The sequence below is a fragment of the Giraffa tippelskirchi genome, chromosome 1 (genome assembly GCF_054371585.1).
Source record: "Giraffa tippelskirchi isolate mGirTip1 chromosome 1, T2T-mGirTip1v1.2.pri, whole genome shotgun sequence".
Taxonomy (NCBI): domain Eukaryota; kingdom Metazoa; phylum Chordata; class Mammalia; order Artiodactyla; family Giraffidae; genus Giraffa; species Giraffa tippelskirchi.
The window spans coordinates 135,206,789-135,230,549 of NC_137275.1; the positions used below are offsets into that span (position 1 = coordinate 135,206,789).

General features: G+C 35.7%; 1 protein-coding gene across 2 annotated transcripts in view; it reads left to right on the plus strand.

Moving 5' to 3' along the window:
* The window catches only part of LINGO2 (leucine rich repeat and Ig domain containing 2), a 1,356,204-nt gene that overhangs the window by 122,241 nt on the left and 1,210,202 nt on the right, over positions 1 to 23,761 (plus strand). The window contains exons 1-2 of one of the 2 annotated variants that reach the window (XR_014055952.1): positions 15,501 to 15,669; positions 17,900 to 17,958. The gene's annotated coding sequence lies outside the window, so the exon portion shown is untranslated. Of the gene's footprint in view, positions 1 to 15,500; positions 15,670 to 17,899; positions 18,543 to 23,761 lie in introns of those variants that run through there. The other variant, XR_014055953.1, reaches the window with a different exon arrangement.

Here is a 23,761-nt window from a genome sequence, read left to right on the forward strand (position 1 = left end):
AAGTGAAAGGCAAAGGAGTAAAGGAAAGATAAACCCATTTGAACACAGAGTTCCAGAGAATAGCAAGGAGAGATAAGAAAGCCTTCCTCAGTGATCAGTGCAAACTAATAGAGGAAATCAATAGAATGGGAAAGACTAGAAGTCTCTCCAAGAAAATGAGAGATACCAAGGGAACATTTCATGCAAAGATGGACACAATAAAGAACAGAAATGGTATGGACCTAACAGAAGCAGAAGATATTAAGAAGAGGTGGTAAGAATACACAGAATAACTATACAAAAAAGATCTTCATGACCCAGATAACCATGATGGTGTGATCGCCTACCTAGAGGCAGACATCCTGGAATGTGAAGTCAAGTGGGCCTTAGGAAGCATCACTAGGAACAAAGCTAGTGGAGGTGATTGAATTCAGTTGAGTTATTTCAAATCCTAAAAGATGATGCTGTGAAAGTGCTGTACTCAATATGCCAGCAAATTTGGAAAAGTCAGCAGTGGCCAGAGGACTGGAAAAGTTCAGTTTTCATTCCAATCCCAAAGAAAGGCAATGCCAAAGAATGCTCAAACTAATGCACAGTTGCACTCATCTCACAGGCTAGCAAAGTAATGCTCAAAGTTCTCCAAGCAAGGCTTCAGCGATACATGAACTGTGAACTTACAGATGTTCAAGCTGGATTTGGAAAAGGCAGAGGAACCACAGATCAAATTTCCCACATCTATTGGATCATTGAAAAAGCAAGAGATGTCCAGAAAATCATCTCCTCATCTTTATTGATTATGCCAAAGCCTTTGACTGTTGAATCACAACAAACTGTGGAAAATTCTGAAAGAGATGGGAATACCAGACCACCTGACCTGCCTCCTGAGAAATCTGTATGCAGGTCAAGAAGCAAATAGGGAAAGAATTATGTCAAGGCTGTATATTGTCACCCTGCTTATTTAACTTATATGCAGAGTACATCATGAGAAACACTGGGCTGGATGAAGTACAAGCTGGAATCAAGATTGCCGGGAGAAATATCAATAACCTCAGATATGCAGATGACACCACCCTTATGGCAGAAAATGAAGAATAACTAAAGAGCCTCTTGATGAAAGTGAAAGAGGAGAGTGGAAAAGTTGGCTTAAAACTCAACACTCAGAAAATGATGATCATAGCACCTGGTCTCATCACTTCATGGCAGATAGATGGGGAAACAGTGGAAATAGTGTCAGACTTTATTTCTTGGGGCTCCAAAATCACTGCAGATGGTGACTACAGCCATGAAATTAAAAGACGCTTACTCCTTGGAAGAAAAGGTATGACCAACCTAGACAGCTTATTTATTAAAAAGCAGAGACATTAATTTGCCAACAAAGGTCTGTGTAGTGAGAGCTATTTTTTTTACTAGTAGTCATGTATGGATTTGAGAGTTGGACTATAAAGAAAGCTGAGCGCAGAAGAATTGATGCTTTAAACTGTGGTGTTGGAGAAGCCTCTTGGGAGTCCCTTGGACATCAAGGAGATCCAAGCATTCCGTCCTAAAGTAAATCTGGCCTGAATATTCATTGAAAGGACTGATGCTGAAGCTAAAACTCCAATACTTTGGCCACCTGATAGGAATAACTGACTCATTTGAAAAGACCATGATGCTGGGAAAGATTGAAGGCAGGAGGAGAATGGGATGACAGGGATGAGATGTTTGGATGGTATCACTGACTCAGTGGACATGAGTTTGAGTAAACTCTGGAAGTTGGTGATGGACAGGGAAGCCTGGCCTGCTGCAGTCCATGGGGTGGCAAAGAGTCAGACACAACAGAGCGACTGAACAGAACTAAACTGAACTGATGTACTCCTTCCCCAGTTTTGAGCTACTGTGTTCCATATTTGGTTCTAACTGTTGCTTCTCGACCTGCATACAGACAGGTTTCTCAGGAGGCAGGTAAGGTGTTGTGGTAATCCCATCTCTTTAGGAATTTTCCAGTTTGTTGTGATCCACACAATCAAAGACTTCCATGTAGTCAATGAAACTGAAATACCTGTTTTTTTAAAATTGAATTCCCTTGCTTTCTCTGTGATCCAAGGATATTAAAAATTTGATCTCTGGTTCCTCTGCCTTTTCTAAATCCAGTTTGTACATCTGGAAGTTCTCAGTTCACATACTGTTAAGCCTAACTTGAATAATTTTGAGCATGACCTTGCTAGCATGTGAAATGAACACAATCGTGTGGTAGTTTGAACATTCTTTGGCATTGCCCTTCTTTGGGATTGGAATGGAAACTGACCTTCCTGGTCCTGTGGCCACTTCTGAGTTTTCCAAATTTGCTTGCATATTGAGTACAGCACTTTAACAGCATCACAGCATCATCTTTTAGAATTTGAAATAGATTGGCTGGAATTCCATTACCTTCACTAGCTTTGTTCACAGTAATGCTTCCTAAGGCCCACTTGACTTCACACTCCAGAATGTCTGGCTCTAGGTGAGCGACCACACCATTGTGCTTACCTGGGTCATTAAGAACTTTTTTGTACAGTTCTGTGTCTTCTTGCCACCTCTTCTTAATCTCTTTTGCTTTCTTTAGATCTTTGTGTTTTCGTAGGTCCTTTCCTATTTATTAAAATCGTTTTTATTAGGTAGGTCCTGTGTCCTTTTAGTATCCTATATTTCTACTTCCTACAACTTCTCAAATTTTGTTAAGTAGTTAATAGAATAAGGAATAATTTGATGTCTGTCACCTTGATGAGAATACAGAGACAGTGGTTGTCTTGATCCTTGCTGTACCACTAGTGCCCAGGTAGTGTTATCAAGATTTGATGAATTAGTGAATGAATACATGAATAAATGTTTGAAGAATGACACATCTCAATATCCAGCTAGCCTTTTTTACCATGGAACTTCATACCTTGCCTTTATTATGGATAATTAAATAGCACCTAAGGATTTTTTTTACATTCATTCTTCAAACAGTGATAATTCATCTATTATGTTCAACAATTGTATTAGGTCTAGAATTCAAAGATAAACAAAATAAATCCCTGTATTTTATTCAGATGCTGCTTTCCTATTGGGAGTTTGGAACAATTTTCATGGACTCAACTTATATAATCATTCTGTTTTTTTAGTGATTACAGTTCTCTTGCTATAGAGAAAGCATTGAGGATTATTAGCATCACCTTGAGCTATATTTAGAGACTATATTCCTCCCAAATCAAACTAGCTCTCATAGTGTTCTTGTTAAAAATGTAAATTCCTGAGTTCCATCCCACTAAATCATAATCTCCAGGGAAGAGTTGTATATTGATGTAGTTCTTTAGTAGGTAACCACTGGGTGATTCTTATCAGTCACTTAAAAACACTTAAAAAATTTGGTTTGGCAGAATTTTAAATATTATACCATAAAATTTATTTTAATGCATAATACATTAAATACATAGTACATTAAAACACAATACATTAGACATAGTACATTTATTACATAATGAAATTAAATTTATTTCAATATGTATTTTAATACATAGCAATAGTCATAGCATACAAAAATGTTAAATTTTTCTATTCCTAGCATTGTTTAATTTGCTTTAAATGACATGTAAGAGAGGGCATGAAAAGGAAAATATCAAAAATGGGATATAGAGTTTGGTTTAGGAGCTAGATATATATTTAATTACAGAATTTTAATATGTTTTGTAACATCAAAAATAGATCAAAAGTACTTTCAGTTATTCCTCCATTTTTTCACTGAAATAACATACTGTTTACATTTTATGTGTCCTCTTTTGCTTATTAATGATGAGATAAGGGAGAAGGCTTCATTATGCTATCTACAAAACCTCTCCGAAGATGAATAGATTTAAAATGTGTATAGACTTTGTCATGATATATGGAAGGAAGAACAGATATAATTCCTATTAAATGTATACTTTTAAATGTTGATATGTGATATGTGAGAGAAATGTTGGTGTTTGATGATGCTGTTGTCTTGGGAATTTGAAGAATTACTGTATTATACTTCTTATTGTTGTTTGGTCACTCAGTCATGTCTGACTCTTTTGTTACTCCATGGACTGTAGCCTTCTAGACTCCTTTGTCTATGGGATTTCCCAGGCAAGAATACTGGAATGGGTTGCAAAATTTCCACCTCTAGGGGATCTATCTTCCCGACACAGGGATCCAACCCACATCTCCTGCATTGACAGGCAGATTCTTTACCACTGAGCCCCAGAGAAGCCCCTTATTAACTTATAAAAATTCCATAGTTGTTTTTATTATGTTTTCCGCCTCTAAGTAAGAGTCATTTGTGGGGCAAATTTTATAAACTAAATTAATTTTTTAAATATATGACTAATATAAATAATTAAAGCCAGTGTAACCATCAAAACCCTCATGGCATCCAAGAATACTGTGTTCAGCTGAATGAAAAAAGAAGCCATGAACATATTCATCCAGTCTCCACTATTTCCCACTCATAGATCACTCAAGACACACTAAGTGTTCCTCCCAAAGGGGACAATAAATGTTATTATTTTATTAGTAAGAATAGTAACAGAAATAAATTTTATTATTATAGTAGTATACATTATTATATTAAAATATATAAATATACTTTATTAGGTCTTTATGTGGAAAGAAATAGACTCATCATTTCCTGAAAGTTCATAGATCTCCATTTAGGAAACGTGGTAGAATGTACACTGCCTCTGGTTCTACCTTTGGAGTGTTTATATTCAGATTCAAGGAAGAGGTTGGCCCAAAGTCATTTTATGGAAGAACAGACTCCCGGTTTCTGACTTATTTCTTAAAAATGAAACAAAACATGATTATGCTCTCTTCCTTGTCTTCAGATATGCATCACACAAATAAAAATGCAACTTCACGATGACGTCAACAGTAATATCATTTGGCTTTTGAAAAGAGCTCCTGGAATAGGAATTGTGATGACTAGTTGATGACTTATGAAACAGGAAATCCAGAATGATTCTGTTTCTGAGAACTAATCATTGCAAACATTTCTCAACATCTGCTCTGTTGTCTTAATGTGTCAGTAGTCTTTAAGGTACCAGAAAATTGAAAAGGAAATACTATTCCATGAATGGTTGGGTACTCCTGTTCTAATGCATCAATATTACTTAGAACTATCTGTATCTGGAGATAAGTTCTGAATGGGAAGGAGTAAAGGGAAACCTCCTGATTTGTATAAAGTCATCCCAAACCCAGTCCTTTATAACAAGAATTATTTCCCAATCCTTAGAGAGTACACGGCCCTCAAAAATTCATTTGTTGAAGATGCCTCAACTGTACTGGAAATTTTCACCAGTATTTAAGGAGAATGTTTATTGCCTGCTCCTATGACATAATTCTTGCTTTCAAATTATTCACTCATTGAGGAAATGTTTAGATACTCTGTTACCAGGGTAAGTTAAGGCTTTGTGCTTTGGGTGTTTTTTTGGTTTGTTTTTGTATTCATGAGGCCTTCAAATTAATCCATTTTCCCCTTTCAGGAAGAATATATTTTAACTTTGACTCGTAATATAAACATAATTGTTTTTTCCTTTTCAGAAATGTTGTTAGCTGTGGCCATAGTTTAATAAAAAATCTATTCTTAACTGGAATTATCTTCTATTATTCTCTTGTGACAATGAAAACTCAGTACTCTATTTCCTTTTAACTCTTTGCCTGGCATGCATTTATCAAAGAGTAGAACAGATTTTGGATGATTATGGAGTTTAGGGAAGAATATCTTAGAATAGTGAAATTAATGTGTATGAAACAAAGTGAAGCATTCTTTATGAAGGACAGAGTGTTAATAAAGCTGTAAACATTTCTGAAAATAGATAAGCCTATATTGGTTAATCTGATATTAGATTATGTAAATTGTATATTAAATTACTGTATGTACTTGAAATCTCATAAAGAGGTATCTCTAAAATAATGTAAAAGGTAATGGTTCAGAACAGCACTGTCAAATAGAAATATAATGTGAGCTACACATGTAATTTTAAAATTTCTAGAAGACACATTTTAACAGAGTACAGTGAAAGAAATGAAAATGATTTTAACATTTTATATGGTATATCTAAAATACCTGTAAACATAGAATTCATATAAAATATTATTAAATGTATTTGCAAAACAGAAATAGAGTCAAAGATATAGAAAACAAACTTATGTTTCCCAAGGGGGAAAGAGGAGTGGGGAGGTATAAATTGAGATAGGGATTGATATATGCACACTATTATATATAAAATAGGTAATTAATAAGAACCTATTAGGGAACTCCACTCAATATTCTGTAATGGCCTATATGGAAAAAGAACCGAAGAGTGGGTGTAAGTATATGTATAACTGATTCACTTTGTTGTATACCTGAAAAAAACAACATTGTAAATCAACAATACTCCAATAACAATTGATAAAAAATAAAATAAAAATATAGTTGAGGTATTTTATGTTACTTTTTCATACTAAGTTGCCAAAATCTGGTGTGTATTTGAAAGGAAAAACTCTGCTACTCCTCAACTCTCAGTACTTTCGACACCAAGCATCGCTGTGGTTTCCCACATCAATCAGTACGTCAGTTTTCGTTAGACATCAGCTGAAGGTCCTAAATAACTGAATTCTGACACTACCTGGAAACGGTGCAGATCTCACCAGTTAAGGGCTCACAAGACAGCCCTCATTTCAGATGCCATTTACAAGTGCAGATTGCCTCTACTTCTGACCAACCAGCTGTAAATTGGGGCTTCTGACGATCTCCTCCTCAGGTTTGATAATTTGCTAAAAAGGCTCACAGAGCTTGGGAAATTTCTACTTACATTTACTGATTAATCGATCAAAGATAGAACTCAGGAAGAGCCAGATGGGAGAGATGCATAGGGCAGTATATGGAGGAAGCGGTGTGAGGCTTCCATGCCTTCTCTGGGCCCACTACTGTCCCAGCACCTTCATAGGTACCAAAACTGAAAGCTCACCATGTCTCATTGTTTCAGACTTTTATAGAGCTTAATCTCCAACCTCTCCATCGCTTCCCCTTCCCAGAGCTCAGTAGGTGATGCAGAAACTTCTACTTATCTGATCACTCAATATTTCTGGTGGTGGTATTGTTCAGTCACTCAGTCATGTCCGACCCTTTGCAACCCTATGGACTGCAGTATGTCAGGCTTCCCTGTCCTTCACCATCTCCAGGAGCTTGCTCAAACTCATGTCCATTGAGTCAGTGATGCCATCCAACCATCTCATCCTCTGTCACCTCCTTCTCCTCCTGCCAGCATCAAGGTCTTTTCCAGTGAGTCAGTTCGTAGTGTCAAGTGGCCAAAGTATTGGAGCTTCAGCTTCAGCATCAGTCCTTCCAATGAAGATTCAGTACTTATTTCCTTTTGGATTGACTGGTTTGATCTCCTTGCTGTCTAAGGGACTCTCAAGAGTCTTTTCCAACACTACTGTTCAAAAGCATCAAATCTTTGGTGTTCAGCCTTCTTTATGGTTCAACTCTCAAATCCATACATGACTACTGGAAAAACCATAACTTCAACTATGTAGACTTTTGTTGGCAAAATGATATCTCTGCTTTTTAATATACTCTCTAGTTTTTTCATAGCTTTTCTTCCAAAGAGTAAGCATCTTTTAATTTCATGGCTGCAGTCACCATCTACAGTGACTTTGGAGCCCAAGAAAATAAAGTCTGTCACTTTTTCCATTGTTTCTTCATCTATTTGCTGTGAAGTGATGGGACCAGATGCCATGATCTTAGTTTTTTGAATGCTGAGTTTTAAGCAAACCTCTTTATTCTCTTCTTTTACCCTCATCAAGAGACTCTTTAGTTCCTCTTCACTTTCTGCCATTAGAGCGGTGTCATCGGTATATCTGAGGTTATTAATATTTCTCCTGGCAATCTTGATTCCAGTTTGTGCTTCATCCAGCCTGGCATTTCACATGATGTACTCTGGATAGAAATTAAATGAATAGGGTGACAATATACAGCCTTGATGCACTCCTTTACCATTTTTGCACCAGTCCATTGTTCCACATCTTGTTCTAACTGTTGCTTCTTGACCTGCATACAGATTTCTCAGAAGGCAGGTAAGGTGGTCTGGTACTCCCATCTCTTTAAGAATTTTCCAGTTTGTTGTGATCCACACAGTCAAAGGTGTTAATGTAGTCAATGAAACAGAAGTAGATATTTTCCTGGAATTCTCTTGCTTTTTCTGTGATCTGACAGATGGTAATTTGATCTCTGCTTCCTCTTTCTTTTCTAAATCCAGCTTGTACATCTGGAAGTTCTCATTTCACATCTTGTTGAAGCATGGCTTGAAGGATTTTGAGCATTATCTTGCTAGCATGTAAAATGAGCACAGTTGTATGGTAGTTTGAACATTCTTTGGCATTGCCGTTCTTTGGGATTGGAATAAAACTGATCTTTTTCCAGCCCTGTGGCTGCAGCTGAGTTTTCCCAATTTGCTGACATATTGAGTGCCATCCTCTATCCTGGGGCTGTCTAGAGCCTATCCCCAATAACCAGTCACCTCATTAGCATAAATTTACCTGCACCCATAAGGAGCTCCTTGAGAATAACATAAGGTACTCATATCCCTTATGGAAGTTCTAAGTTTTTTAGATCTGTGTTCCAGGAACTGGGCATAAAACACAAATATTTTTTTATTGTACTACAGTTTTACATATACAGCCCATCTCAATGCCAGTCACCATATTTCAAGTGGGTAAGTGTGTATGGCCCTTGTGGCTGTTGTGTTGGGCTGGCCAGATATAGAGAGATCACTGAATATGCTTCCTTTGAGATTTACGCAACCCACTTAACTGTTCCTTGCCTCAGTTTCTTCATTTTTTCAATATTAATATTAAATTTCTCTTATTTCCAATATTAAATTATGTTACTCTAGAAAGTTATACAACTTAAGAGAAAGTCATGTAATATACTGTTGAAAATCTTTGTATAAAGAAAATTAGTATAATAGGAGGACTTCGCTGGTGGCTCAGATGGTAAAGAATCTGCCTGTAATGCAGGTGACCTGGGTTCAATCCCTAGGTTGGAAAGATCCGCTGGAGGAGGGCGTGGCAACCCATTCCAGTATTCTTGCCTGGAGAATTCCATGGACAAGAGAGCCTGGCAGGCCACAGTCTGTGGGGTCGCAAAGAGTTGAACATGACTGAGTGACTAAACACATTATAATAGGATGTGCTCTTTCCAGTAAAGTATGTTGTATGAAGTTAGAATAAAATATCACAGTACTCTGTGCATCATTAAAAGACACCTTTAATGTATGAGGAGAACTAAACTACCTGCATATCTTTAAATCGGGTTTCCCTGGTGGCTCAGCAAGTAAAGAATTTGCCTGCAATGCAGGAGATCAGGATTCGATCCGTGGATTGAGAAGATCCCCTAGAGAAGGGAATGGCTAACCACTGCACTATTCTTACCTAAAGAATCCCATGTAGAGAGGAGCCTGGAGGGCTACAGTCCATGGACTTGCAAGAGTCGGACAAGACTGAATGATTCACACACACACACACACACACACACACACACACACTCACACACATAACTATGTCATAATGAAGTATAATTTTGGCTTTAGGGATTTTAAAGAATTTTATTATTACATGTATTTGCTAATCTAGGTTTTTTGTTTTGTAAGGACACTGTTCAATGATGAAGTACTTTATCTGATACAAACTGATACAAATATCAGTTTGCTCAAATAATTAAATACCCAGGAATCAGTAGTGCTCATTCTTCAGAAACCAGAGAGCCTATGGATGAGTTGCCAAGGCAGATTTATTCTGACTCCATAAATATTTTTTAAATTAAAATATAGAATTTGTTCTTAATGAATTCTGTTGAGCAGAGTAATTGGAAAAGTCAGTCTGGTCCAAAAACCGGGTTGGTCCAAATTGATTGAAACTTGCAAAAATGTTGTTTATTAAATAAATAGTTGAACATACTCAAATGTTTCCTTGGGAAAGGGAAAAAACCTGTGGGCATTGACTATTCTTAGAAACCAAGTGTAATTTCCACTGCTTTCTGGTACTTTTCATTTATATATTAATGCTCTTTTTAAAATTCAAGAGACCTTTATAACTACCTAATGATGCAAATTGCACAGGTGACCTTTTAAATCTGTGCCTGCTGCTGGGTTCTCTAACTACACTCTATTCTAAAGACTCTCAAAGGTGAAGTAGAAATGATATTTTCTAGTTTTGAATATAAGCAATATTGCTTAAATGTTTCATTTTAAATTGTTTATATAATGTGTGAAAAAAGTAGCAGATTAATTATTTTAACTAGCTTTTTTTTAGTACAATTCCATATGAAAATTGATGACATATATTATAGCATAGTTGAAAGGAGTTCATATGGAAAGTGTTTTTTAAATGGTTAAACACTATACAAATATTATGTATTATTATTAGTGCCAGGAATAATAATGATAAATTAGTATAGAGTGTCAGATATGTTTATCTTGATAATAGTTTCTGATTTATGTGGAAACCAAGTCTTGAATTATCTTAGTTCTGGATAAAACGATTGTCATGATGGCATAAATTATTTTATTGTTACTGCAAAATACATGAGTTATTTCTATAAAGAACAGATATAGATGTTAAAATATAGGTAATTCCTCTGAGATTTTGGTTTTGTTATAAAATATTGCAAATTATGTCTAAACAGTCTTTTTAGACAGATTTTGTCTAAACAGTCCTTCCTATAGAACAGATTATATATTCCTAATATAAAAATCAACATATTTTTCAAGTTTGTTTTTAAATGCATGAATTATATTCTCCATTACAAATTTAAATTCTCTCTCCCTGTCATATAAAACATAGTAAAATTCATCCCTCTGATACTGATTATGGTATTTATATCACTATATGAAGTTATGTGATTCTGATTAGTGAAAATATTACTGGGTTTTACAGATAACTATAAACTAGTCTTGACTTTGTATTTGTCTTTTCCTATTTTAGAGCCAACAATTGGTTTAAGACTACAAACTTTTCATAAGTTCCTAGCAATCTTTTTGGTCCTAGGCACTCGCCTAGAATACCAGTGGGTAAGATGGCCTTGGTTTTAGATCTTATGGAAATGAAAATGAAAGTCGCTCAGTTGTGTCTGACTCTTTGTGACCCCATGGACTATACAATCCATGGAATTCTCCAAGCCAGAATACTGGAGTGGGTAGCTTTTCCCTTCTCCAGGGAATGTTCCCAACCCAGGGATTGAACCCAGGCCTCCCTCATTGCAGGCGGATTCTTTACCAGCTGAGCCACAAGGGAAGGACTTAGATCTAATTATTACCAGATTATCGTGTTATGCCTAGATTAAGACACAGCAGTGGTAAGAAACACAGACTTGGAGCTCAACAGATTTTAGATTGTAACTTGGCTCCACCACTTATAGGTATGAGGATTTGAATATGTTGTTTTTTCTCTCTAAGCCTTTGTTTCCTCATTTTGATAATGGAAATATTAATCAGTACCTAACTTATAGGAATATTTTATTATCTAATATAATTTCAGCATAGATTCTTGCAAAATACTTGCCCTGTAGTGACCACTCAGTACATGTTTGTGATGATCATTTTTCTTTTTTATGGCTATGATTACTATTTTGTAGTCATCAAAGATTGTATCATTATATAAATAACTAGGATATTTGGGGGGCTATATAATTATTTGGGCTTCCCAAGTAGTAAAGAATCCTCCTGCCAATGCAGGAAACACAGGAGATGCAGGTTCAACTTCTGGGTGGGGAAAATCCCCTGGAGGAGGAAATGGCAACCCACTCCAGTATGTCCTTGCGTGGGAAATCCCAAGGACAGAGGAGCCTAGAATTGCAAAGGGTTGGACACAACTCAATAACTAAGCAGCAGCAGCAGCATATAATTATTTATGCTCAAGTACTTTTTGAAGTTTTCTATATGAAGCATGGGAGATTGAGAGCCAGACTACTTATTAGTCAAAGAAACATTGATCTTGCCTTTTAATAATGGAAAATAGATCCCCAAACAATACTATGTGCATTCTGTCCACTTGCCTTCTCTGTGGGGTCTCTTCAAACTTTAGGAACCTATAGAAATTTAGATATTGACATAAGTGGTTTTACTTATACCCAGGGCGAGGTGAATATATTGATGTGGAATTTAGAGTCAAAATTACTTAGTTATGACAGATACTCCTTTGTGATTTAGAGAAATCAGTATTTGCTGAATTGTCCTGAGCCACGGTAGGTATTATCTGTAAATTACTAGGTGAATGAGAGCAGGGACTCTTCACTTTCTTCTCTGCGGAGGAGGTTTCATTTCTCTGGTGGCCCGGATTTGTAGATCTAAAGTAATATCTTACAAAGCTCCCTGGAGCATTTTAGTAACTGGTGCTGGCTGAGAGCTGTTTCACTCTCATCTAGCCCTTGACTTTGAATAAAGTGAATTCTGTTTTTCTTCATTATATATGTTTAGCAAAAGCAGCCATTTTGAAAATATTACTATTTGCATGGAATTGTTCCTATTTCCTACTACTTATAACATTTAATTTTGAAAATAATGTCTCTAAATTGAAACAATGCAAGAGTCCATGTTTCCATGGGAGTTCACTGGCATAACTGAGAAACATAAAATAAAGAAAAGGAATAACTGTCAACTGTCCAAATAAGGCATGCATTTGTAGCTTCAGCTTTTCCCTTTCAATAATCCTTTGATAATTTCCCTAGAGATGTCATATTTGGAATTGCAATCTTCAGTGCTCTGGATGAATCTAAATTTCATTCAGTGTCATGGCTGTCAGTGGAAAGGCTGGACAGATAGGAAAGATGAAAATCTTATTTCATTTTCCCAATCACCTTAAGTAGGACTGACAGAATTTGTGCTTTAAGTATCTTTCTTTTTATCTTAGAGGAATAAAAAAATAATTGTGTATTTAGAAATTATAGTCAACTAGTATTTCTTATAGAAAATAATTTCAAGGTCATATTATTGAAAAGCATCAGATGAGTAGTAAATGACTCATATATATATATATATATATATATATACACACACACACACACAGAGATATGTTATACATTTATTGCATATTATACATATATATAAATGCTGTAATGGAAAATGTTGCCATTGTTCCTACTTAGTGAATTTATTATCTGAACACATCATTTAATCATATCAGGGACACATACGTAACAAGTTTACTAAAATCCTGACTTGAATTGGCATCACTTAGATTGCACATCCAACCATTGCTTGTGGCTTTCTGATCTTGAAATTTCTGGATTGTCATTTTGGGTTGATGAAGAAATCATAGAGTTTATTTTCTTCATTGTGAACAAAATTAATATATTGTACAATATGGTGCTTTCTACACTCTCTAAGATTATGAGAAAATAGGTTGCTATGTTGTCATTCTTTTAGTCTTCAGCAATTTAGAACTTGATCTGTACTAAGAACAGTGTTAGACACTTGAGATTAAAAAATGATTAAGAAAAAGCTTCTTAAGAAACAGAGTTGGCAGAAACAGACCTAGACATGGTAGCACCATGTGACAATGGCTCAGGATATTTAGAGAGGAAGCCCCATGGGATCGGTGATGAATAAGTATTGAGGAAGGAATATTTCAGAGAGGAGAAATATTTGGGCAGGACTTTGTCCCGTATGGAGCTGGGTGATGGAATGATGGATCTGAAGGACATAGAAGATGAAAGAGCATGATATGAACAAGGAATGACAAAACTTACTACAATACATTGTGACAGATGCTAGGTTGAGGGTACATTAGACAGATATGTGAGCAGAATCCCTCTGCATCCATTACAGTGTCTGACACATTACAGGCATATATATGTATATAATATACACAGAGGGCTCCCCTGTATTTATACATTCTTAAATCTAAGTTAATATGTAATTAAATTATAACAGTTTATTCTTGAATAATACAACTTAACAATAATGGATTTTATTACTTTCAGTATGAAAAAAATTAAAATTATATGGATCATTCAACATTTATTCAACATATATTTATTTAGCACCTAATATATACCAGAAATTGGTCTAGGCATGGGGATACAACAATCAACAAAACATAAAATCCTGTTCTCTCACAGAGCTTACATATCATTCTATGCACTGTAGGAGTCATTGGATTGTGACCGGCATTCACAAATCTAGATTGCATAGCAAACACCATATAAGACCAAGCAGATTTATAAAAAAAAAAAACTATCATTCACAAACTCATCAAAAAAAGTACTTACCAAGTTCTTATTTGGTACAGACATTATGACTAAGGCCTAGAAAATTAGAACAAGAAATAAAAGGTAGGGAGAATGAGAGAAAAGAGACTTTGAAGTTTATTTACTTGAAGTAATTTTAAAAAATATTCTTTCATATTAAAATTGATCTTTGTAAGTATTGTTTCCTTTCTCTGTCTGATAGTTTGTATCATTATTTACGTGCAGACATGTAAGCAGTTTGGAAGATTGTTAAAAATAATAATAGTATTACTGCTTCACAGCTGTTGGAATTACTGTGAAACATTTGAAAGGCTGTGGTCATTTACTTGACAAAAGTGTATATTATTGTTCAACCAAAACTACTATGATCTGTCCTAAGAGAGAGATTAGTATAATAAATATAAATAAAGAAGACTATAGTGTAAACATTGTGTGTTCAATGCTGTTTTAAGCCTATAGTTAACATCTTACTGATTTTAATTGCTTTATGAAAACTTTGGAATTTTGGTCTACTCCAAAAACAATCAGGTGAAAACTTTATGAAAACTTTGTACTTTTGGTCTACTCCAAAAATGAAGGGGTGAAAGTTTGGGGGACATGTCATTTCACTTCCAATAAGGATGTCTAAACACTGGACCTGTTTCCTTAGAATATGGTAATCATCACACATAGAACAAAAGTCATTTTAGCAAAACTATTTGCCATCCTGTGAGGAGCACATGGTTCATAATTGTCAACTGAGATTAACTGAAAGACATATGTTAATAGAGTTGATAGTAGTATTTTAGTTGCATTTTAGCTCTCTGAAAATTTCAGCATTCCATAAGTTTTTTTTTCTATATTGTCAGCATTGCAGATTCTAATATAACTCTTCAAACAAACACATCTATTAATACATCCGTTGTAAATTGAAAGACTGTGAATCCATAAAGAATATCTTTGAATCAGATTTGAATTTATGCCTGTAGTATATTTTTCAGAGATAAACAATAATCCTCATAGGGATTGCTCTTGTTTTACCTAGCAAGATGCCAGATTATATTGATATTTCCTGTCTTTTTTTCAGTTAGAAGGAATTATAAAATAGTGGTGAGATCAAAATGATGGTTGCACACCTGCTGTAGTAAGTCAAAACCTGTGTGTCGCTTGCACAAGTGGTCACAATGAAGTGGTATCCGTGGTATACAGAAAGGTCCCCTGGCTCATGAATACCTTTGACTGTCGTGACTTCACAATGCACTCAGTTGCCTCTTTTGAGGAAGGCTGTGGTCACAGTTTGCATAGGTTCCCTGTTGGAGGAAGTGAGCAGAACTCGTTTTGGCAGAGAGGATTGTGTGTTGGCTTGTAGACCGGAACCTTAGAGAAACAGACCCAGATGATATGGGACATAGATGAAGGACTAAAAGCTGTTAAATGTGGTCAGTGCTTTGTGATCTTGAAAGCAGGTATTAATATCACACTAATAAAAGTAATACATTATTTGACCTTACTATAACTTCTAAGGAGTATACAAACATTTTGTCATTGAATCCTCACAGCGGTCCTTTGAGATAGGCTGCTCACTTGATGGATGAGGAAAATCAAAGGTACAAAGAAGACTAAATGGAAGTACTGCTGATGTATTTAGAAGGGCATTCATTCATTGAGCACTTAATATGTACAAGCACATAACTTATTTAACCTATGTATTTAATCTTCAGAAGGTAGGTTTTATTATTATAAGGCTTCCCAGGTGGCTTATTGGTAAACAATCTGCCTGCCAAGCAGGAGAGGCAGGTTCAATAGCTGGATTGGGAAAATGCCCTGGAGAAGGAAATGACAACCCACTCCAGTATTCTTCCCTGGGAAATCCCATGGAGAGTGGAGCATGGTAGGCTCAGTCCGTAGGATTGCAAGGAGTTGGAAGTGATTTAGCAAGTAAACAACAACAATTATTGTTATGCCCATTTGCAATGTGGAGAAGGCCATGGCACCCCATTCCAGAACTCTTGCCTGGAAAATCCAATGGAAGGAGGAGACTGGTAGGCTGCAGTCCATGGAGTCGTGAAGAGTCAGACATGACTGAGCGCCTTCACTTTCACTTTTCACTTGCATACATTGGAGAAGGAAATGGCAACCCACTCCAGTGTTCTTGCCTGGGCAGAGGGAAGGAGCCTGGTGGGCTGCCATCTATGGAGTTGCACGGAGTCGGACACGACTGAAGCGACTTAGCAGCAACAGCAGCATTTACAAATGAAGAAAAAAATTTTTTTTGAAAAGTCAAATAATATGCCCAAGATCCCATAGCTAATAAATGCCAGAGCTAGGATATAAACCCAGTCAAAAATACCTTTTTTCTTTAGTGAAATAAGGGCTAATTTTCCTATTTCCATACACCTTACTTTTCTAAACCCTATATTGGGTATTATGGAAATATGAATTTAAAACAGAAGGTACTTGAGCAACTTATTGTCTAATTACCAGCAGGACAAAAATATTAAAACTGAAGAGATAAAATATTTTCCAAAGTGTATGAGTGAGAGAGCTACAGCTTGGGGAAACAGTCTTGGGGAAAGTACACTTGGGCTTTAAAATCTAATAGAGAAAAGTTTCCATTCTAGTTTCATTGCTTCCTAATTATGCACTCATGGGAAATTATTTAGTCTCTTCTGAACTTCTGTGGCTCAGAAGTTCACCATATCACTGGGGAAGCTGTGAAACTAGGATTTAAATCCATGTCATATGATAAAGATCATTGCTCTCGATCATTAGACTAACAACTTCTCCCAACTAATGTCGAATGTACCTGGTAAATTAAGAGTGGTGTGTAAAATTTCTGAGACCAGGTCTTGGTCTTACTTGTGGCTTCTACAATGGATCCATATATTAATACCTTATCTGCATCCTTGATTAGATACTTTTGTGTGTAAGTGCATTAATTAATACTACAAGGAAGAAAAATTAGTGTATATATTATGTCTCTTTACTCTTTTTATGCTTTCAATTATTTATTTAACCTTCTGCTGTTAATTTTCCAGAAGAACATTGAATAATTATGGATTTCCTCCAGAAACATTCTTATAATTTTAACTTGCCCAGTTCCCTCATATTATTGAGAAAGGAGTTGAGGACCAGAGAGGTGAAGTCTTACCCAGGTCTAGCTCATAATGCCAGAACTAGGATGAATACTCAAGTTTTCAGTGTGTTTTTTCTCAATACCACACAATCTGCATTAGTTAAAACCTTGGGTAGATTATTGGGGTAGGGTTCTTTGTAAAGAACCATGTGTTTTCTAAAATAAACAGGTCATTCAATCCCATTAAAAAATTTAAGGCTGTCCCATAGAACTCCCTAAGTACCCATAGAACTTATCTTTTCTAAAATAAGTAATTGAAGAGAAATACATATTCTTCTCAATTAAGTCACCATTCTCAAGCACTTAACTCCCATGTTCCTTACTGAAGCTCCTCACAGCTGTACTATTAATGTAAGAGACATATTAACATGTACATCCTGTGACCTGTAAAAGTTCAGCCTGATGTGTCCTAAATTGTCCTGTTTTTGACTACTTTAGTATTTTGCATTATACATTCTTTTGTTGTTATCCTATTGATCTAATAGACAGCAAGGAGGTGAGTAAAGTGGACCCACCATTTGTTCTCACCTCTTTAACTGTGCCCTCTTTATATCCTCCAGAAAAACAAACCTGTGCCACTATCGATCCAGGAACATATGATCCACTATACTTGGCTGTGGTGAGACCAAATTTCTAACTGCGGAAGCTGGAACTACTTACAAGAATACTTAGTGTGGAAGTTAAGAGCTCAAGTCACGACTTTAGAACTGGATCTGAATCTCGGCTGAATCATTTAACACGTGTTTATTAGTTGGGCAGGTTACTCAGCCTCTGAGTCTCAATTTCTTTGTTGATAAATCGAGGACAAACATTTATGTAATAGTACTAAGATCATATTTAGCTCATAAGCTTAAGTGAGAGATCAAGTATATAAAGTGCTTGGAATATAATAAGTGCTAGATTGATGTTAGCTATAATTATTAGTGTCACAGTAATACTTGGCTTCAGAAAGCTTCTAAGAATGAAATCATATCTTTTGCTGTTCCTTGTTGTTGCCCCTCATTCAGGCAAAAACTGTTAGGAGTTCTGATTCCATTCATTCATTCTTTCATTCATGTGGACCCTAAAATTTAGATATTATAGCTCTTTGATCTTTGATTTCTTCAAAAAATGTTAGAGGTGATACCTGTTTTAAAAAGTTGTTGTCGGGAAAAGATGAGCTTGTGTCTTAACTTCGGCCTTTATATATACAATAAGCAACCAGTTGATGGTAGTGGCTCTTATTTTTCATTGTTAGTTTTAAGTTTCTCAAGAAAGCAGACATCTGAATATCTTCAATGGTTTAATTTATGCTTTCCTACTTGTCATAGGACACTTAGTTGCTTCCTTTTGAGCTATTTAATAAGGTAGTGACTTTCTATAACTGAGAGATCACAGTATAAGATGAATTTTTTGAAAATCAGTGAACCAAGCTGCCAAATATTAATGTTGGATCCTGAAGGTATGATAATGATGAAATAGATTAATTTAAGAACCAATTCCCACATTCAATTGAAACGTTATCACAGTACGTTTTGTGTGGGAAAGAATGTGTCTGTGACCTAGGTTTAAATAATTTGGTGAGTGAGTTGCTAATTGAACAGTAAAAAATTAAAAAAAATTATTATAATAACACCTATGTTGAACTTTTCATCAAGATCTTTCTATCGAGTTACTGCATCTCTCATTCATTTAACTGCATGCATTGAGTGCCTCCTCTGTTGGCTTCCTTGATACCTCAGTTGGTAAAGAATCTGCCTGCAATGCATGAGACCCCAGTTCAATTCCTGGGTCAGGAAGATCCATTGGAGAAGGGATAGGCTACCCACTCCAGTATTCTGGCCTGGAGAGTTCCATGGACTGTGTAGTCCATGGGGTCGCAAAGAGTCTGACATGACTGAGCAACTTTGACTTTCACTTTCTGTGGCAGGTACTCTCGAGTTCTGGGCATCTGCTGGTTTTCAAGGAGTCTACAATTTAGTGGGAGAATCAGACATTGATCAACTAATTACATAAATAAATGCCAACTTTTAATTTTGCCTGATGTTACGAAAGAGATGAGCTCTTAAAAGTGGAATTTGACATAGTCAAGAAGGTCAGAGAAGGACTCTTTAAGAAAATGTGCTTGACCTGAGATCTAAAGGACTTTATATGGGGTCCAGGATTAGATTCTGTTTATATTCATTAGATGTCACAGATCTTTATTTAGTGCACTCTTATTTTCATAAGTGATTGCGTTGAGCAGACAATGAAGGGAAACCCTATCCTAACAAGCTGATTGGTGGCTAAAATCTGCCTGCAGTGCAGGAGACGTGAGTTCAATCCCTGGGTCAGGAAGATCCCGTGGAGAGGGAAAGGCTACCCACTCCAGTATTCTTGCCTGGAGAATTCCATGGACAGAGGAGCCTGGTGGGCTACAGTCAATAAGGTCTCAAAGAGTTGGACACAATTGAGCAATTAACACTTTCACTTCAACCTCTAAAATGGAAAACTGCACACATAGATTAAAATAGTGTAAAATACAATCAAATCATTAAAATAGGTTTTCCCCTTACTCTGCTCAAAACAATAATTTAGGACAGTCCAGCATCTTTTAGGGGGACACAAAACTAAAGTATTCAGCTCTTCTTTGATTAACTTTGGTCACAGTCCTTCCTTGTCTAATTTTTTTTTTCCAATGAAAATAAATAAGAATTAGAATGCTAATCACTTTGTATTTTCTTTGAAAAGTCCAACCACTCTATAGCTGAATAATTTGAATTTTATTTTCAAAACATAACTTTAACCTGAGTTGAGTCATCTAATTTTTTTTCTCCCAGAAATATATTTGGGAAAAAAAAGAGTTCATTTTTAACTATAATTAATTATTTAATTACACAGTTATTGCAGGAGAGGGTTTAAATCAAATTTCTGAGTTTTCTTTCCTACTTGAATTCTTCCAGAGTAAGGAAGGCATTCCCAGAGAAAAGATTGTGCCCAGGTAGTTGGTGCATTTCCTAGAGATTAAAAGGAAGCATGAAGGTCCCAAGTAAAGGGCTTATTGTAATACTTGCAATGGGCTTCTTAAGATGAGTTAATATAGATAGCTAAGAAATCTGCTAGAGCTCGTAGCCTATAGGTGTCTGAAGGCAGATGACAGTGTAGGGTGAGAAGGCAGATTCTTGCTAATCCTCTGATTGAAAGTCCTGGAAGTTGATGGAAATGGCATTTACAGGTGAATTTCACCAGTGTATCATTTGTACCTGGATGTTTATCTAGAATCTGGTGCAATCCCATAATCCAAAACACAACCCCAGGTTCAAATAAGGCATTTCTACCTTGCAGCTTTTGAGTCCATAAAGCTAGGTTTGCATCCTAACTATGGCAGTTTAATGCTGCCTGGCTTTGGGCAGATTACTTAACCTAGCAAAATTTCTTATTTATTCTACTGTAAATTGCAAGTCCTCATGCATATCTCACAAAGTTGTTGTGAGAAGAAAATGTCCTGCTGTTTGTAAGATGTTTACTACAATGCCTGGTACATAGAAAGAACTCAATAAACTCTGGCTGTTTTAATTTCTTATTACAAAATATGTAAGCATACAATACATTTATTACTCATAACAAAAATGTTGACTTATTTGCTCAGCACATGCTTGTTCTTTTTTCTTCATCTTCTATTATTCTGAATTATCTTTTTCATGTGTACTAGGTTGCAAGGAATCTTTGATAATGGACCCACATGTTCTTATATTCAGAGAGGCAGAATTTGCTTATCAGCCATTGCTTATATGTTTTGGACAAAATCTGTAGGCACTGGAGCTCTTTAGCTGAGGATTACTATTTAAGCAAGTTTATATGCAGTTATTATTTGGTAACATTTTCCATAGGCTTCTCTACATTAGAATAGAACACACACCTTTTTGCCAAGTTTAGGTAAACTAGTATGTAAAGATAGAAACTGTATCAGCATCGTGATACCATGGTATCTCAAATTGTGGACATCTTAGATACAAATATTACAGTCTCTGTAATTATCTATGTTTAATAGTGATCTCTACACTATTTTATAGGAAAACTATATTCCTTTTTAGCAGGTAATTTCCTCTTTGAACTATGAGTTCTCATTGCTTCTCTTTATGCATATTACATGATTGATTCATGGCAGAACAAGATAAAGATACTCTTTTTACCTTTCTCTATATGTCCTTGGCTGCATTTTCAACATATCAAGAACAGGAGAGAGTGTCTATACCCAAATTAGGGAAGGGGCAGAATAGTGTGATGGTTAAATGGTTGGACTTTGATGGTTGAAGTCAGATTTGAGTTGAACCCAGGCTCTTTGTGTAGCTGCTTATCACGGTCATCTGTAAAATGAGGATTTTAACTAGTGCTCCGTATTTCTTAAGTGTGATGTAATGATTCAATGAAATCACAACTATAAAGCTGCACTAAATAACTTCCTAAACCCTCTAATAATAATTCAAAAGTTCCAGCCTGGGACCTAGGAGTTTGAACATCTTTACAGCTATCATGGGGGCTTCCCTGGTGGCTCAGAGGTTAAGAAACCTCCTGACAATGCAGTAGATGTGGGTTCGATCCCTGGGTCAGGAAGGTCCCCTGAAGAAGGAAATGGCAACCCACTCCAGTATTCTTGCCTGGAAAACTCCATGGACAGAGGAGCCTGGTGAGCTACAGTCCACAAGGTTGTAACAGTCAGACATAACTGGCATGCACGTTGCACAGCTATCATAGGGAATTCTGACTTAGCTGGTCAATGAAACGTTCTTCAACTGACAGATTGCTCTTTGTCAATCTGGATCACAGAAGCCATATGTCTGCCTTGATCTATTTGACTTGATCACTCTGTAAGTAAAAGATTGCTATAAATTTAATGAAAGGTTAATTGCAATTTTGACTTGACAGGCAACCTAATTGGCCCATATGTATACATTTATTCAGACATACAGGAATGAATAAAATCCTGAGAACTGATACTTAGAAAGTTGTGGGGAATGCTGTGAACAATTCTGAAGCTGATAAATCACAGTGTCAATGACGTTACCTAGTCAAAGTTTCCCTAAATCAATGAGAAGAGCATTTTTTTTACAAATGAATTTGTACTTTACAGACTTTTTCTGGTCTAATTAAGAGATTTCATTTTCTAATTTACAAACATGAAATATAAGATTTTTATTACTAGTGTAATTAGCCATGCTACTCTAAATGCTAATCTTCATTTCCTAAACAAGTTATGAAAGTGAGAAATCAGTCCTTCAGATTTTCATCTGGTGGCTTTAATTTCTGCCTTCCCTCTAACTAAATGAACACCACTCTGCTTAGAGAATACTTATTCTATCCCTCCTCCCTTGTGGTTTTTCTCTCCATTTTCTTTCTTGCTGCTATTCTTTTTCCAATCTTTAGCTTTCTTTCCCCACTTTCTACTAAATATTCTTAGGGGTAGACTACAGGATTCCACAGATGGGATCCCTCTGTCCCATGCAAACTCAATCCTCTCCTGTTCTGATTCCAAGAAAAGTGATGTTTTGGATTTTCATATTTTAGATGCCTTTCTGGAATGTTGTTTGCTTTAACTCTTAAAGTTTCAATTCTTAGAGAATCGATAGCTGCTGCTTGTCTTCAGTTGCCTAAATTTTCCCTTCAGGCTTTGTTTTTATGTCTAGGTTAACACTGGTTTTGAGAAAGCCACAGATGGGTCTATGATGGATTAATATGCTTCCACAGTTTTTTTATTTTTGGTGAGATATCAACACATGCATTGTTATTTCCTTTAATAGCCACTGTTTATGAAAGAGCATGGAAAAAATTTATAATCTTTCTTCCTCTTAATTTATGTTCATTTTCATTTTTTACTTGTTTTTTCTAAGATGTATATAAAATTGTATTATCTTTCTTTTTTTATTTTGTTATTAAGTTCAAAAGATATTTACTGGTTTTTAGTTTAATTGAACAAGCATTAAATATTTTCTAAATGTTCAATGAATTAGCTATATAGATGATAGTATTTCCACAAATAACTTCCTAGATCTATTGTAGTATACCCTAGGTTGTATTAGATTTCATTCTTCTATTTTGTACTAACATGAATTACTATAAATTCACGATATATTCTGATCATCTAGTGCCTTGCAAGGCATAGAATTTTTTTTTTTAATCTCTTGAGCGCAGATTTAAAGGAGGATGTTTTTGTTTATTTTCATTAGCTTGGAGTTTTAGGATTTCTATATTTTGGTGCAAAAGTAATTGCAGTTTCAGATTGTGAATTTTAAATCATTATAAATAGGCTCAAACACATCTTTATTAATCAAAATGGAAATCATTATAATCAACACAATTTTGCCCATGAGAAATGAGTTTACTCCTGTACTGTAAAAATCCATGCCTTGGGATTTGAGGAACTCTTGGAAAGCATTTTCTGCCTCCTGCTGGTTGTGGAATTATTT